This window comes from Coregonus clupeaformis, unplaced genomic scaffold (genome assembly GCF_020615455.1).
Source record: "Coregonus clupeaformis isolate EN_2021a unplaced genomic scaffold, ASM2061545v1 scaf5962, whole genome shotgun sequence".
Classification (NCBI taxonomy): Eukaryota; Metazoa; Chordata; class Actinopteri; order Salmoniformes; family Salmonidae; genus Coregonus; species Coregonus clupeaformis.
Window position 1 is genome coordinate 1 of NW_025539416.1, and position 12,258 is coordinate 12,258.

General features: G+C 41.2%; 2 pseudogenes; one reads left to right on the forward strand and one right to left on the reverse strand.

The window, feature by feature from the left end:
- Window positions 1–309: 309 nt before the first annotated feature.
- Window positions 310–2,554, forward strand: LOC121557960 (annotated as a pseudogene).
- Window positions 2,555–4,792: 2,238 nt separating this feature from the next.
- Window positions 4,793–11,618, reverse strand: LOC121557961 (annotated as a pseudogene).
- Between the last annotated feature and the right edge of the window lie 640 nt (window positions 11,619–12,258).

Genomic DNA, 12,258 nt, shown 5'->3' on the forward strand with positions numbered 1-12,258 from the left:
TCTTTTCCAAACTGCCTGAACTCCATTTGCTGTCGATCTTTAATTTGTTGTTCATTAATGAATTGTGTATTTTGTAAACAAGAGGACCACAATGGAAATACGTTTCAAAACTTTTTTTGTGTTATCCTCAATGATTTTTAAATGCATTGTATCCACATGTGTGGTTGTGTTTTTTAAATTGTCAAATAAAAAAATATATAATATCAATAATGAATAGAGATCAGCCATGTGAAGGGTTAATTATTTTCCAGGGCACAGAGCAGCACTGGGTGGGGAGGAGCATGTTGATGTCACTTTGCTAATGTGAAACTAAAGTTGCTAGACATATTGCATGTTGCACACACAAGCAAACTCTCTCAAACTGACGCTCCAGGGCTTTCTTTGGTCAGAAAGATCAGAGAAATCAAACTCTCTTCAGGTGAGTAGAGATTTACAAGGGCAGATCTAAATACATTCTACTGTGCAAATTCTTCTATTCTCCTGTTTTCTTTTACAGTACCTATGTTTAACTATATTTGGTAAATTGACTATTCTAAACTGTATGTTCGTTGTATGGTTAAACCTTTAATGTTATGTTGGCGATAGCACAATAATTTCGAGACATGACTCATTCAAGGAAATAATCTCTAGTTCCACCATCTCGCTCTAGATATGGCTTCCTCCAGCATTCTCCTGTCTGAAGAGCAGTTCCTGTGCTCTATCTGTCTAGATGTGTTTACTGAGCCAGTCACCACTTCATGTGGACACAACTTCTGCATGGCCTGTGTCACAAAGTACTGGGATAGCAATGACCTGTGTCAATGTCCACTGTGTAAGGAGAACTTCTATAGACAACCTGAGCTTCGTGTCAACACAACGTTAAGAGAGGTTGTAGAGAATTTTTAAAAAAATTAGACAGAAGTGACGATGAGTCCGCTCCCAAACTCGGAAAAGTGCCCTGTGACGTCTGCACTGAGACGAAGCGCAAGGCCCTGAAGTCCTGCCTGGTGTGTCAGACCTCTTACTGTGAGACTCACCTGGAGCCTCATCAGATAGCCCCACCCTTAAAGAGACACAAACTGATCGACCCTGTGGTGAACCTAGAAGACAGGATGTGTAAGAAGCATGACAGAATCCTGGAGCTGTTCTGTAGGACTGACCAGACATGTGTGTGTCAGTTCTGAATTGAGGCAGACCACAAGACTCATGACACTGTCCATATAGAGGAAGAGTGTGGAGAGAGGAAGGCTCAGCTGGGGAAAACTGAGGCAGAAGTGCAGCAGATTATCCAGGAGAGTCTGCAGAAGGTTAAAGAGATCAAACTCTCAGTAGATCTCAGCAAGAGATATGCAGAGAGAGAGAGATAGCAGACAGCGTGCAGGTTTTCATTGCTCTGGTGCTCTCCATTGAGAAAAGCCAGGCTGAGCTAATTGAGGTGATTGAGGAGAAGCAGGAAGCATTTGAGAGGCGGGCTGAAGGGCTCATTAAAGAGCTGGAGCAGGAAATCACTGAGCTAAAGAGGAGAAGCACTGAGCTGAAGCAGCTCTCACAGACTGAGGACAACATCCAACTTCTCCAGAGCTTCCAATCCCTAGTGTGCACCCCTCTACCCACCAAGGACTGGTCTGATGTCAGTGTTCACTGTGATCTGTGTGTGGGGACTGTGAGGAGAGCTGTGTCTCAGCTGGAGGAGACACTGAATAAAGAGATGGAGAAGCTGCCTGGAGTCAAACTGAAGAGGATTCAGCAGTATGCAGTGGATGTGACTCTGGACCCTGATACAGCACATCCCTGGCTCATCCTGTCTGAAGATGGGAAACAAGTAAGATATGGAGACACACCACAGAAACTTTCTGACAATCCAAAAAGGTTTGATCGTTTTGCCATTGTTCTTGGAAAGAATGGCTTCTCCTCAGGGAGATTTTAATATGAGGTGATTGTTAAGGGGAAGACTTCATGGGTTTTAGGAGTGGCAAGAGAGTCCACTGACAGGAAGGAGAATATCACACTGACACCTGAGGATGGACTCTGGACTGTGATGCTAAAGGATGAGAATGAGTACCAAGCCTGTACCTCCCACTATATCCTCCTCTCCCTGAGAGAGAAGCCCCAAAATGTTGGGGTTTGTTGATTATGAGGAGGGTCAGGTCTCCTTTTATGATGTGGAGGCCAGGTCTCATATCTACTCTTTCATATCTGCACCTTTACAGAGAAGCTCTATCCATACTTCGGCCCCTCTGGTAATGATGATGGTCAAAACTCAGCCCCTCTCATCATCTCTCCTGTCACTCACACAGGCTGATTAAATGATGGAGAGAGAACTGTTTGTCCTAACAGATATTTTAAAATGCACATTTACAAATCATTACATGTATCAATATGTTTACAAATTAGTGTATTTAGTCAGGTTGACATGTCACATGATTCGAATGTCCACGGATGTCCTCTGAAATTGTATCACCAAATGAAAATGTAAAGTGTTCTGTACATCTTAACATGGCTAATAAATGCTTGTATTTACTGAAAATGAAGACTCAAGTGGAATTAACGTAAATAAAATAAGTAATAAAAGTTGTGTTGCTTTGATTATTTACCCATAATTATTTTACAGACGGATAACTATCCTTTAAAGTGATATTCATTTTCTCTGTTTCTCTCTTATTCCCTCTCTAAGTAAATCTGATGATAAAGGCCAAACTCAGCCTTTGAACTGGTTGTGGATGTAGATAAATATGACTTTAAAGAGCAAATCCACAGTTGAAACAATAACAAAGTAGCCTCCCAGCTTCTGTTTTGGTAAAAAGCTGAGGGATGGGCCTGGAGAAATGTAACCACTCTTAGAATAATAGACGGAGCTATGGATGCAAGGACTGACCTTCCAGTATATCAAAATCATTGTTTTAACCATGGTTTGAGGCTATATAGTTTGTTTACATTTACAATGTTTACAAACATTGGAGACAAACAAGTGTATATTTTGGGTTCTCATGGGGTGTGACAGTTGAACTATGGTCATGAAGCATTTATAAGTTATATTTTTCAAGAATCAATGGGTATCTATCATTCATTTATCCATCAAAATATTGATGTAGCAATCACAGATTGTCCCTTTTAATTTTGTTTTTGAAACTGTATAAGTGAATGTTGTAAAATACATACTCAGCCTTTGAGCTGGTTCTACAGTTCTGTACTTCGATAAAGGACATACTTTTCCATTGAGCTGTCTGTGTATCTAAGACACTAAATATGATAAGGGAAGTAATGTGCCATTGAGCTGGTTGTTGGTTTCAAATCAAATCACATTTTATTTGTCACATACACATGTTTAGCAGATGTTATAGCGGGTGTAGCGAAATGCTTGTGCTTCTAGCTCCGACAATGCAGTAATATCTAAGAATTTCACAACATATACCCAATACACACAAAAAAGTAAGGAATGGGATTTAAGAATATATACATATATGGACAAGCAATGACAGAGCGGCATGGACTAAGATACAGAAGAATACTATAGAATAGAATGCAGTATATACATATGAGATGGGTAGTGCAAGATATGTAAACATTATTAAAGCGACTAGTGTTCCATTTCTTAAAGTGGCCAGTGATTTCAATAGGCAGCAGCAGCCTCTAATGTGCTAGTGATGGCTATTTAACAGTCTGATGGCTTGAGATAGAAGCTGTTTTTCATTCTCTCAGTCCCAGCTTTGATGCACCTGTACTGACCTCGCCTTCTGGATGATAGCGGGGTGAACAGGCAGTGGCTCGGGTGGTTGATGTCCTTGATGATCTTTTTGGCCTTCCTGTGACATCGGGTGCTGTATGTGTCTTGGAGTGCGGGTAGTTTGCCCCCGGTAATGCGTTCGGGCAGACCGCACCACCCTCTGGAGAGCCCTGCGGTTGTGGGCGGTGCAGTTGCCATACCAGGCGGTGATACAGCCCGACAGGATGCTCTCAATGGTGCATCTGTAAAGGTTTGTGAGGGTTTTAGGTGGTAAGCCAAATTTCTTCAGCCTCCTGAAGTTGAAGAGGCTCTGTTGCGCCTTCTTCACCACACTGTCTGCGTGGGTGGACCATTTCAGTTTGTCGGTGATGTGTACGCCAAGGAACTTGAAGCTTTCCAACTTCTCCACTGCGGTCCTGTCGATGTGGATAGGGGGGTGCACCCTCTGCTGTTTCCTGAAGTCCACGATCATCTCCTTTGTTTTGTTGATGTTGAGTGAGAGGTTATTTTCCTGGCACCACACTCCCAGAGCCCTCACCTCCTCTCTGTAGGCGGTCTCGTCATTGTTGGTAATCAAGCCTACTACTTTTGTGTTGTCTGCAAACTTGATGATTGAGTTGGAGGAGTGCTTGGCCACACAGTCATGGGTGAACAGGGAGTACAGGAGGGGGCTGAGCATGCACCCTTGTGGGGCCCCAGTGTTGAGGATCAGCGAAGTGGAGATGTTGTTTCCTACCTTCACCACCTGGGGGCGGTCCGTCAGGAAGTCCAGGACCCAGTTGCACAGGATGGGGTTCAGACCCAGGCCCTCAAGCTTAATGATGAGCTAGGAGGGTACTATGGTGTTGAATGCTGAGCTATAGTCAATGAAAAGCATTCTTACATAGGTATTCCTCTTGTCCAGATGGGATAGGGCAGTGTGCAGTGTGATGGCAATTGCATCGTCTGTGGATCTATTGGGGCGGTAAGCAAATTCAAGTGGGTCTTTGGTGACAGGTAAGGTCAAGGATCACATCACCTCTACTAGTCTCTCAAAGCACTTCATGATGACAGAGGTGAGTGCTACAGGGCGATAGTCATTTAGTTCAGTTACCTTTGCTTTCTTGGGTAGTGATTATGATAAAACACATATTTTTGGTTGTAGATGTAGGTGAGGATGAGGTGAGGGATCTCCACCAGGGTGATGATGAAGGAGCCTTTGGCCACGGTGCCCAGGTGGTAGCGGGCCAGAGGCAGCATAGATGACAGGATGTGGGTCAGCGGCAGCTGGGATTTATTCCTGATGTCCACCACAGAGTAGAGGAAAATAGAGTTAGGAAATAGTCAAACTGATACAGGACAGACCTGGGTTCACAAGATATTTGTTTTCTTTGAAATACTTTGAGCGTTTGATTGAGCAGGTATGGAGTGCCAGATGGGCAGGGTCTGTACTTTTGGGACTATTTAATTGCTTCCGTTGCATCAGGAGAGAACAATCAAGTGCACCTAACGTATTCAACAGAAAAACAAATACTTTGAACCCTGGGCTGATACGGGGCTATTTCCTAATTAACACATCCCAATCACAAGCATTTCACTGTATTAATTAAATGTACTGTTTTATTGTTGGGGATATACACTGTTTTTAGGACACCCTAAAAAAAAACCATGTCCCCCTTAGAACGTATCCTGTCTTGCCCCAAAGCTTGTTTTCTTTTCTTTTATTACTCTGCATAAAAATGTTATCAAAAATATTATTGGTTAAAACTCATGAAGGGAATAGAGATACAGTCATATAGAATCCCTTTTTTAATGGATACAATATTACAAACTCAATAAGCAGTAATGACTCAGTGTTTCCACAATTTAGGGATTTCCAGTTCTGGTCATGCATTGCCTCTGACATAAGACAACCTCAGCACTTGTAAGACCTGCATTTCATGTATTAAACTAATATAAAACATCCTCATCAGAGTAAATGTCTCCTTCATATTTGATCCACAGTAGTAACATGATCTTGTTAACAGGTGAGGGAGAACACCTTGTACAAATTTAGAAAAAAAAAAAAATCACATTTCCAAAAATGTCCATGCAAGACAATGTCTGTTATGCTAGTCAGCTGTATTTGTCAAAATTGTATTAGATGTACCAATGCAGCGCAAGTAGCGACCATGATCATCATTACCACAATCTAAAAGTACATTGATATACAAACACTTCTAGTGTACAGTAGTAGTAGTTACAAAATAACAGTGATGACATTGAATGCATTTTAATGAGGGCAGGCTCCTCAATGAGGGAGGGCTCTGTGCATTCCAGGATTTACAAACAATGTTTAAATTTACCAGGCAAATCCTTCTTCTTTTATTTAAAACTTTGCTCTGACATGTAAGATTAGGGTGTCCCTTGATGCGAAACACTACCAATTGACGCCCTCCGCTAAATTTGAGAGAACCGGTCTAATCCCAGGGGACTGGTTTCTGATCTATACTTGCATTTCTTAAAAGCATCTCAGAAGCCCCTGCCAATTGACCAACTATGGAAGAGAGCACAGGAGGTTGGTGGTACCTTAATTGGGGAGGACTGGCTCGTGGTAATGGCTGGAGCGGAATATGTGGAATGGTTTCAAATACATCCAACATGGTTTCCATGTGTTTGATGCCATTCCATTCGCTCCGTTACAGCCATTATTATGAGCTGTCCTCCCCTCAGCAGCCTCCAATGGAAGAGAGATGTCTCACCTTCAGTCACTAAAATTAACTGGCAATCTGAATGGTCTAATTATATTCTTTATTCTAGAAATCCCAATCATCAGAATATCTATTTTAATAGGAAGTATGTTCCTCAGCTGTGCATGTTTCCTTATGTGGAATAAACAATCATTGTCAACTTTCTCTGCACTCTTCTGAACAGGAATTCAGAAAGTACTTCAAAACTCAATATTGGCACTGAAACTGCAGTGCCTTGCAAAAGTATTCATACCCCTTGGATTTCTTCACATTTTCTTGTTACAAAGTGGGATTAAAATGTATTTAATTTATTTAGATCTTATTTAGGTGCTTCATAGCAAACGGGGGTGAATATATATGCATGCACCACTTTTCTGTAATTAATTTGTTCGCATTTTTTGAAACAAGTTATTTTTTCATTTCACTTCACCAATTTGGACTATTTTGGTATGTCCATTACATGAAATCCAAATAAAAATCCATTTAAATTACAGGTAGTAATGCAACAAAATAGGAAAAACTACAAGGGGGATGAATACTTTTGCAAGGCACTGTAACTATATGAGGGGGGAGTGTGTTCAATTTATTTGACAGTACTTATCTACATGTGATATTTCCAGTATTATTATTTTTTTATTGTTTTCTTTGCAAAAATGTATAAAAACGTGTTTTTATCTTTGTCATTATAGGGTATTGTGTGTAGATTGAATTCACTATATATCGTTTTATTGTTTCTCCCTCTTAGTGGATATCTTAATGACATACAGACACAAACCCATGTCCCCATTGATCTGAACCTCTCTTACCCAACAGCTCTCACAAACACAGGTGGACATTGCTTATTTTTGTTGTTTTATTACTCTGCTAAAAATGTTATTAAAAATATTCCGGGTTAAAACTCTGTTTGCATTCATAAATAGAGATACTGTCATAGATAATCCTTTTTCTATGTATAGAGTATTACGAACTCAATAAGCAGTAATGATTCAATGTTGCCACAATATGGGGATTGTCAGTTATGATAATGCTTTTCCTTTAACATAAGACAATATATTTAACAAATATCATGGTAAACCTATTACACATGTAATAAAGAAAATGGTTGGAATGCCTTTTGGTTTCTGTCTTCTGGTTTGTTTTGGTCAAACCGAAGTCCCTCCTCCATGAGTCTACAACAATAAACAAGTGTTAAACGTTACTATCGTCTTCATCAGCATTTTGGGTGGATGGTTCTAGATTCTGGAGTTACAGGGAAAATCCACTCAACATCGATTTTTTGGTATTTGTTTCATTAGTTCATTGTTGAACAGTCCCACAATGTTTGACATGTCAGGTGTCAAGTTTTCAAGATATTGGACTTCCAAGAAGCAAAGTGTCACCTGCCACATCATCATGATGATGCAAAACATGTTGGGACTGTATCTACAGTGGACGAATGAAAAAAATACCACATGTTGTTGAATGGATTTTCCCTTTAACTTCATGATGAATTGGCCTATATGGATAAAGCTAAATTGAAATGTTTCTTACAGAAGAAATATGAAATGCATATGCATAAGCATGGTAGCAATTGAAAAGGAATAGTTTGGAGATTATGTGAAAATTATTAGACCAAAGTTGAGGACACAACAGTTCACCTGACACAAGACTGAATCCAAACATTACACTGGTGATTTTATGTGTGTTTTACATTTACTGTATTTTTCGCCGTGTTTGTTACATTCAGTAACATGATAAGACTATTCCTGGAAAATGTGGGGTAGGTGCAACATAATACAAAAAAATGACAAGGGTTTGAATGAGAGGACTAACTGGTGTCTCCAAGTGGCCACACACCTCTCCAAAGTAATTTCAATGGACATGTAGGACTCAAAGAAGAGTCTTTAACTGTAAGGTGTGTTTTTGAGCTCTCCTAGCTGTGCCGTTGCGGAACTAGAGCAAGCACACTAGTAGTTGTTTGGTTTGGAACACAACCCTGCATCCCCGCCATCACACAATTACTATTGTTGTTTACGCAATCCAAAAAGAAAGCTTGTTCTATTGCCAGCATGACTAGCTAGGTTATAAAAGACGATCTTGAGGTGTTAGGCTTTCATAAGGCAATTTGGAGAAACAGATTGTAATTTTGGTCTGCATAGAAAGGAGCAATGAGTACATTCACGTGCTTGTTCTGCTGCAAATGTTCTTCACAATAGACAAAAATAGGCTCATTCTGTTCAGAACAACCCAGGGTATGACGCCATGTCTTCTTGTAACTTGACATCACACATAGTGATCAAAAACGTTGGCATTGTATATGACATGAGTTGTTGATATGGAAATGTGAAGTACACATTTGGACTCACAGGTGTTTGGCTTACTTGTATGACATCAAAGCGGTATTTCTTATAATCCTCAACGTCTCATCTTTCAAAATACATAGAGTCCTCTTCATTTACAGCATTTCCCTCACTCAAGCAAACAAAAGTTGCCCAATAAACAGGCGGGATGGGGGCAACTTCTTGTCGAGTGCAGTGTTGAACTTCAGTACAGCTGTCAGTCAAAACCCATATAGCACTGCAAGGTGCAGAGCCTGAGCTCTGACGTCATTTATAGCATGTTACTGTACAGCCACTGACTTCCAATTTAAATGCTTATCAGTGCCCACATTTTCAACCTTAACACCTAAAAAAACGATGTATTCTCTGTTGGAATGGTTTTGTTAACTCCCCATGTACTTCATCTCATGACCGTCTCGGGCCGATCCCTTTACAACATTTTCTTACTGTTCTCTACACACTCCTGGAGAGAGGGAGAGAGTGAGAATGACCGTGTGTGTTCTATGTTGACATGATAGGGGGCAAGTATAATTTAGTGTAATATGTGCATAAACGCTATTCACCATAAAGAAATTGATTAAAGTGGTAAACACAGGCTATGTTCCTTTATCCACAGTAGCATAACACTAAGAATGTTTGTGCTGATGTAATTGGAATGATAGTGTGGATAATGGAACAGAGACATATAAGGGTACGTCGCAATTCTCCACCCTTCTTCTAAAGTGAACACAACATGAAGTTAACAATGGTTGAAACTCCTTCTAGCCAATTATTACACCAATCCATTCCTTTTTAATCCATGACTGGTGGGGAATCGGGATGCAGCCATAGTCTCCCACCCAGCCTCGCCTCCCTTCCCCTCGCCATTAGGGCCTAGTCCATGTAGAACTTTTGGCTGGGGCTGCGGTCATTGTGCTTGGTGTCCACGGCGAAGCAGACGAAGAGCATGTCCACCACGATCTCAAAGACAGACAGGAAGCAGTGGGCCACCAGCCAGGAGAACAGACAGATGATGAGCAGCGGCAACACCCACACCGTGTAGTCATGCTGGTAGTTGAGCGCCAGAATGCCGGCGAACGCAGTGCACGAGACAATCAGTTCCTGGACACTCACGTATGAAGGAAAATATGGAGAGAAAGGAGGGTGGGAAAGGGAGAAAAGAGAAAAGGGACCCATCAGCTAGGAAAATGTTTGAAGATAGCCAGACCCCCTCTCTCCCATAGAAGAGAAGGGGTCTTGACACCTTAACATTGTGGCTGTGGCTACACATTTACATTTAAGTCATTTAGCAGACACTCTTATCCAGAGCGACTTACAGATAGTGAATACATATATATATATTTTTTTATACTTGCCCCCCCGTGGGAATTGAACCCACAACCCTGGCGTTGCAAACGCCATGCTCTATCAACTGAGCTACATCCCTGCCGGCCATTCCCTCCCCTACCCTGGACCAATTGTGCGCCGCCCCATGGGTCTCCCGGTCGCGGCCGGCTGCGACAGAGCCTGGATTCGAACCAGGATCTCTAGTGGCACAGTTTGCACTGCGATGCAGTGCCTTAGACCACTGCGCCACTCAGGAGGACACAGCTTTAAATTGTTAGACCAGATAGACCAGCCGGCGTACAGCGCGAGCTGAACGTTACAAATGGTTGAAACTCTAAGACCAGGAAATGTGAGATGTTAGTCCACATGTTTGAAATGGTGAGAAACTCTGAAACTCTCAATCTCTACACAAGAAGAAGAAACTCACTAGACCGTAGCATTACCAGTCTGCAGCTGGCATGTAAAGTAGTCTAGAACTTTGACTAAAGACACGAGGTGACAAGGACAATCCCATCTCAGACAACCGTTGGTACATCTGAAGTATCTGTCTAACAACCACTTCACTACCAGAGAAGCTCTACAAAGGACATTGTGACCTCTGGTGGACAAACCAGAGCCTTACACTCATAGACACCTTCCCCATAGGAGTGATTGGTTTCAACAGAGAGACAACGGAGAAGACATTCTACTCGTAAATGTATTGCATTTCTTACCCAAACGGCGGTGGTAAGGGTGCTAAGTATTCTGATTACCCTGAGCGTAGTTTCCAAATGTATGTACCATAAGTTTGACTGTCTTTGTACCTCTCTCCCTCCTTCTATTGACCCCTCCCTTTTTGATAACCAAGTCATGCTGTTGTTCATCCGCTAGGGACTCTTCTCATGAATTAAGTATGTATGTATTCTGTGTTATTATTTAGTTAGCTAGTAAGTAAATATTTAAGACAATTTGTGTATTTCTGATACATAAGTAAGGTTAGGGTTCATGCAGGTTCAAGGATTATAAGACATTCAGAATGAGACTGATGAGGTAATGATTAATAAGTGACTGTTATTGGTACATAACATGCATATATATATATTCTAAGAGTTTAATTCGGGAGATGGTAACTCGTTAAACAACTCCTTCCGTGGTGCCCCAAATTCCTAATGAGTTAATTGTTACATGATCGCTATGTGGCCGCTACCTTTCCCAGGAAGGGGACAAAGTCCCCCACGGTGTTGATGGTGGCCACTCTGAGGGCATTCTCTACCAGGATGACGAAGGCGTCGCGTGCCGACATACAGAAACTGGTGCTGTTGATCTCTGTGGCCGTGTACGCGTTCTGTGGTGAACACAGACAAACAAGAGACAGAAGTATCATCAATAACAATGTGTGATTGCTGCCATCTTGGAATGAGTCTCCCTTGTAAAATAGATTGTGGTCAATTATATAACATTTGTAATAGTAAGAATAACCAACATCTCAGATTACAATCAATCTGATTCTGATAGAACACTTACTTGATTCAGGTATCCACAAGCAGCAGATGCAGGCTTTCAGCATACAGCGATCACAGGCATTTTCCTACAAACAGAAAACAATCAGCTTTAGTTCTCCACCCATTGTCTGGTTTGACTAGACAAACTGGTGGTGAGTATGTTTAAAGGCATAATATGGGATATTTTTGGCTGCTAATTGTCAAATCTTGCCTGGCTACCCAGACTCATTGCTCTGGCCAAAAGCCACGCCCACAAATGTTTGTTTCTTATCGATAGAGCAGCGAAAGAGTTCCGTGTGAGTCGTCAGGCAAGGTCAAATCTACCTAGACTGAGTTATTTGTTCATCCCCATGTGGACTTTGAATTCTGTTGTTTATGTTTTTGGAAAACCTTCCAAACATCTACAATAATTCCTTGTTTAACATTTCTGATTCACACTTTTTCTACCTTGATCAGTAACAAAATTAGAACACTTTTTTAAAAATGTGCCTTGTTTTTGAAATGGTAAAACAATGTATCAAGAATGAGAGATCAGCCATGTGAAGGTTTAATTCTGCTCCAGAGCACAGAGCAGCACTGTGAAACTTAAATTGCTAGACATGCTATATGTTGCACACAGGAGTAAACTCTCTCAAACTCTTCAGAAATCTCTATTAAACAGCTACACAGAGTCGTCTGTTTTTGTTGTTGTTGTTTTTTTACTAAACTACAGTATATATAAT